Consider the following 6,598-nt stretch of genomic DNA (forward strand, 5'->3'; position numbering starts at 1 on the left):
GAACTGAAGGGCTTTTCTGCCTGTGGCCTCCCCTTTCAAAGAACAGCTCACAGTATTCCTAGCAAAACCCATGTATAAAAGCCTACTGAAGTTTTAGAAAATGATCCCCTTTCACATTTAATAAAAGGAAACATGGGTCTTCTTTATAGGTATGGCAACCACACAATTCTGTTCCCAACTTATAGCTGAGATGGCATAGTGAGTTCATGCTGTGGCCTACGCCCTCTGTTCCAAATACAGAGCAATAATAAATAAAATAGAGAAAATGATAAACAAAAGGACATAGTTGGGCCCTAAACCAAGATAGATATCTTTGTGTACCAGAAATGCAATGTGATGAGTAGGGCTGAGGGCCTGGTGGCCTCGGGGTCTAAAAGCAGCAGTAGCTGCCAAAGGCTTAGCTCCTGGTTACAAGCTCTGTGTAGGACAGGGGACAACAGCCAGGCTCCTTGAAGCCAGGGGTGGGGTGAAGCTCCCTATGCTTGTGAAAAGAAGCAAGGAAAAAAATAAAGCCAATTGTCCATGTACAGCCTGGGGCTTAAAATGTGGAAAGATGAAGACAGACTCTTGACTAGGAGCTGAGCCAAGCCACCCTCTGGCTACATGCCTGGGTCTGTGATATCCTCATACCACAGCAGAGTGGGAGCCCTAAAGTGCTATTCTAGAACCTGGTTTTCAACTGGGTCTGGGGGTCCCAGCTCAGGACAGAGACAAAGTGAAAAACAGATATTAAAACAAAATTTTAGAAATTCTCCAACTCACTGAGATTCAAATCAAAATACAAGAAAAATACTTAACGGTAAGAAAAACAGTCACAGAATCAATATTTGGAATTTGAATTTATTCCAGATTAATTTTCTGAAAATCTTGTAAAGAATTAAAAATAGGGTTTTGAATGCCTAAAGAGGCAAATTAAAGTTTAACATTAACAAGAAATGATTGGAGGCAGATAGAAATGAAATGAGAACAAGGAGATACAAAAAGAATTAATTAGAGCTCTTGGAAACAAAAACTTTGATCATTAAAAAATGTAGTAGACAGAATAAATGTAGACTAGACACAAAGAGAGAATTAGTGAATTAGAAGACATTACTTAGGAATGAACACTAATATAGTACGTGGTGACAAAGATTAAAAAATGTGAGAGCAGTTATGAGATGTGAAGGATAGATTGTATGAAGGACAATGTATGTCCAGTAAGAATTTTGGAAGAAAAAAGTGAATAGAGCCACAGTGAAGTAATAAATGAGGGAGTAGTAGCAGAGAATATTTGGGGAGAAATTGCAGATGATCAGATGCAAAGAGAAAAAGACCTTATAGTAGACCCAAAAAGAGAGTATTTACAAAGGAACTTCTGGCCTCAGCAAAAGCCAAGACCAGAGATGGTGGAGTAGAAGCTTCAAAGTCCAGCTGGACTTTTATACCAAGTTAACTTGCAGTTAAAATGAAAATAAAAAGAGGCATTTCCATATATACTCTCATTGAAAGAATTGTTATCGGATGTACTTTGAGAAGATAAGATGAACCCAGAAAGAAATGGAAGGGTACAAGAAACAATGCTAACCAAAGAAAGTGATAAAGATACGTTGATAAAGCTAAATGAGCATTGACTATAAGCAAAATTTTAAAATTCTTATTTTTGTTAAAAGTAATACATATTTCTAAAAGTCGCTTAATTCTCAAAGGTTCTAAAGTTGGTGCCCGATGATCCTTGCCTTTTAGTCATACACTTGTGTTGTAACCCCCACACTGAACAGAGCTGACTTGCGCAACCAGTAGGATGTTGCAGAACGTAATGGTGTAGGACATCTGAGGTTACACGATGAAAGACATTCCAGCTTCCACTGGGTTTCCTCTAGGCTTCCTTCTTCTGGGGGAAGGAGACTGCCATGTGGTGAAGACACTCAAGTGGACCCAAGGAAAGGTCTGTGTGGCAAGGAACTGAGGCTTTGTGCTAGTGATCAGCACTGATTGCCAGGCATGCCAGTGGATCAACTTGGAAAGGGGGTCTTCAGTCTTAGCCAAGCTTTCAGATGATTATGGCCCTGGCTGGGCTCTTGACTATGATCTCATGAGAGATTCTCTCATCTCCACCTAGCTAAACTGAATTTCTGACTTACATATATGAAATGAAGTAACAAACATTTATTGTTATTTTAAATTGATTAGTTTTGGGTGATTTGTTATACAATAGATAATTAATACAGGTGTACCTCATTTTATTGCATTTTGCTTTATTGTGCTTCACGGATACTGTGTTTCTTTGTTTTTGTTTTTTACAAATCAAAGGTTTGTGGCAATCCTGCATTGAAAAGTCTATCAGCGTCATTTTCCCAGCAGCATTTGCTCATTTTGTGTCTTTCTGTCACATTTTGGTTATTCTAGCAATATTTTAAGTTTTTTTCTTTTTTCTTTTTTTTTTTTTGGTATTTAGAGAAGAGTTTTATTTTGAACAGATAATTCTCATGGAATTTGTGTGACATTCACATAGCAATATCTAGTGCAATTGTATTTTTTTTTTACCTGTAACAGCAGAGTGCATGCAGCTCACTCACACTGGGTTTGGTCTCCACTACTCACATCAGACCCCCATGTATCCACCAATAATTACAATTACAATAATTACAATAATCCACCACAATTACACAGTATCCACCAATCTCTAATGTGGAACTGAGGCATTTAATGATCAGTAGAGGAGCTGTGGTGTTGGAGAAGACTCCTGAGAGTCCCTTGGACTGCAAGGAGACCCAACTAAGTTTTTTTCATTATTAAGATATCTGTCATGGTGATCTGTGATCAGTGATCTTTGATGTTACTATTGCTAAAAATTACAACTTCTTGAAGTTTCAGATGATAATATTTTTTGTGATCAAGTATTTTAAATTATGGATACATTATTTTTTTATATATAGTGCCATTGCATGCTTAATAGACTACAGTATAGTATAAGCATAACTTTTTTTTTTTTAAGCATAACTTTTATATGTACTAGGAAGCCAGAAATTCATGTGACTTGCTTTATTGCAATGTTTGTTCTCCTGAGGTAGTCTGGAACCAAACCTGCACTATCTCCAAGGTACACCTATATAATTTAAATGAAAATCTGCAGCCCCTTGTTCCCTCTTACTCCATCCCAGTTCCCATCCACTAAAGGCAAACACTTTCAAGGCCATTTAGCTAGTGTGTTCTTGTTATTTGCCTCCATATTTTTACATGCCTTGTTTATATTTTTCTTATTTTTCATTAAGTATTATATACTGATTTCCTGTTTTGGAAAATGATGCTATTTTTCTCCTTCCCAAATTCTCCAGCATTTCCCTTTCAAAATTATCCCTTTCAAAATATATCATATTTTCTGGTTATTTAGTGCTAATATTAGTATTACCACGTCAGTACTATTCACAGCAAACTTTGAATTGTGAGATGACTACATTTCCTTTCTTCTATCACTTTCTGTTTTCTCTGTGATAAAAATGGTCTATCTTTTTTTTGTTTGATTAGATTTCCATTCCTAGGAGTGACTCTTTCTCAATATGTCTGAATGTGTTAGGTAATCTATTAATTTCATATTTTTCTTGGGGACATCGCCTCCTAGAACCCTTAGTCCCCCTCTTTCTGAACAGGGTGGCGGCACCCAGGCCTGCTGTCCAGCTGTCTTCCTGGGACATTCCTTCTCTGTCACCCTGGGGATTCCCTTTTGCCTATAGCCTGTGTCTTATATCTTCTTCTTTCTTGATTTATTCCTTCATTTTGATGGAGTATATTCTCCAGCAGCTTCCTATGCAAGGGTATGTAACACCTAGGCTCAATATTTTTTTAGCATTTTCACCCCTGAAAATGTATATTCTACCATCACATTTGAATGATAGTTAGGCTGTACAAGTAATTCTGAGTGAGAAATAATTTTCCCTCAGAATTTGAAGGTACTACTCTCTTACATTTTAGCTTCCAGTGTTACTCTTCAGAAGTTCATTGATATTTTGATTTCAGATCCTATATAAGCGTTCTTTCTTCTCCTGGAAAACTCTTGGCCTCTTTTATCCTTATTGTTCTGCTATTTAATGATTATATGTTTTGGTGGGATCTTTTTAAAATTATTGTCCTGAGAATGTGGAGATTCTCTTACTCTAGGAAGCTCATGTCCTTTATTAGAAGTCTTTCTTAAATTATTTTTTGATACTTTTCTCTCTCCGTTTTCTCTTTGTAGATTTTTTTATTATTTGAATGTTGGTCTTTCTGGGTTGATCACTTAAAGGTCTTACTTTTCTCAGCTATTTTTAATCTCTCTCAAGTTCAGATCCCTTGGTTTTATTTCTAAACCTTATTCTAAAATTCCATTTCTCTACTCATATTTTTATTATTCACATATTTCTACTTATCTCTCTGAGGATACTAATTACAGATTTTTAAAGCAATTTTTTTTCCTGTTCTCAAATTGCCTTTATTTCCTAAAAATTCCTTCTTAACTTGTTTATTTTTGTTTCTCCACACAGGAAATTCAAATGATTGATGATGTTTGTTTGTTAATATTTAGTATAAAATATAAAAAGCTGTCTGTCAGCTCTGTGTAGATCAGTGGGGTTTGGCCAAGGTAGATTTCACTGTTGGACTGACTAGCTGACCATTTTCTCATGGGTTCACAAATAGGATTTCTGAGACTTAGAATGAACAAAAGAATGTAAACACAAGAAACAGTTATGAAATATTAATTGCATATTAGATGAAAAAGGATGTCAGTCAACACCATGCAAATTGTATTCTCTGACCACAAAACTCATAAATTGAAAATTAACAATAAAAATCACACTAAATCTTCCACATGTTTAGAACTGTAAGGAGTCACTCCTAAATAAACAAGTTACAAAAGTTATCACAGTGGAAATTACCAACTATTTAGAATGGAATGATAACAAAAATACCATATATCACAACTTGTAGGATGAAGCCAAAACAAATCTGATTTTTCGGGCACTTATTACAAACAAGACAGGATTAAAATTAATTAAACAATCAATACAAAGAGCTAGAAAAAGCATAACAGAGCAAACCCAAGTAAACTGTTGTTGTTACTGTTCAGTTGCTAAGTTGTGTCTGGCTCTTTGTGATGCCATGGACTGCACTACGCCAGCCTTCCCTGGCCTTCACTATCTCCCAGAGTTTCCTCAAATTCATGTCCATTGTGTTGGTATGGTATGTAACCACCTCATCCTCCGCCACTCCCTTCTCCTTTTGCCTTCAATCTTTCCTAGCATCAGGGTCTTTTCCAATAAGTAAACTCTTTGCATCAGGTATCCAAAATTATTGGAGCTTCAGTTTCAACATCAGTCCTCCCAATGTATATTCAGGGTTGATTTCCTTTAGGATTGACTATTTTCATCTCCTTGCTGTCCAAGGGACTCTGAAGAGTCTTCTCTAGCACCACGGTTCAAAAGCATCAGTTCTTTGACACTCAGCCTTCTTTATGGTCCAATTCTCACATCTGTCCATGACTACTGGAAAAACCATAGCTTTGGCTATACAGACCTTTGATGGCAAAGTGAAAGTGAAAGTCACTCAGTCATGTCCAAATGTTTGCAACTCCGTGGACTATAGAGTCCATGGAATTCTCCAGGCCAGAATACTGGAATGGGTAGCCTTTCCCTTCTCCAGAGGATCTTCCCAACCCAGGAATTGAACCCAGGTCTCCCGCATTGCGGGAGCTGAGCCACAAGGGAAGCTGGCAAAGTGAGGTCTCTGCTTTTTAATACACTGTCTATGTTTGTCATAGCTTTTCTTCCGAGGAGCAAGTGTCTTTTAATTTCATGGCTGCATTCACCATTTGCAGTGATTTTGGAGCCCAAGAAAAGAAAATCTGTCACTGCTTCCACTTTTTCCCCTTCTGTTTGTCATGTAGTGATGGGACTGGATGCCATGATCTTAGTTTTTCGAATGTTGAATTTTAAGCCAGCTTTTTCATTCTCCTCTTTCACCTTCATCTAGATGTTATTTAGCTCCTCTTTGCTTTCAGCCACTAGGGTGGTATCATCTGCATATCTGAGGTTGTTGATATTTCTCCCAACAATCTTGACTATAGCCTGTGATTCATCCAGCCTGGCATTTTGCATGTACTCTGCATATAAAGTAAGTAGGGGAGGAGATTAGTAAAAATAGTGAGGTTAGCAAAGTAGGACACAAAGAAAGAAAATGCAAAAGCAGTTTAGTGAAAAAACACAATACACAAGCTTTTATTTTTTATTTATTTTAAAAATTAATTTTTTATTTACAGTTGTGCTGATTCTTTGTTATTGTGCATGGGCTTTATCTAGTTGTGGCAAGCGGGGGCTATTCTCTAGTTGTGGTGTGTGGGCTTCTCATTGAGGTGGCATCTCTTGTGGAACACAGGCTCAGGGGTACTCAGACTTCATTAGCTGCAGCTCATGGGCTCCAGTTGGAGAAGGAAATGGCAACCCACTCCAGTGTTCTTGCCTGGAGAATCCCAGGGACAGAGGAGCCTGGTAGGAGGCTGTCTATGGGGTCACACAGAGTCGGACACGACTGAAGCGACTTAGCAGCAGCAGCAGCAGCATGGGCTCCAGTAGTTGTGGCACACGGGCTT

This window comes from Bos grunniens, chromosome 1, assembly GCF_055505025.1.
Source record: "Bos grunniens cultivar Pamir isolate PY7600 chromosome 1, Bosgru_T2T1.0, whole genome shotgun sequence".
In the NCBI taxonomy this organism is placed as follows: Eukaryota; Metazoa; Chordata; class Mammalia; order Artiodactyla; family Bovidae; genus Bos; species Bos grunniens.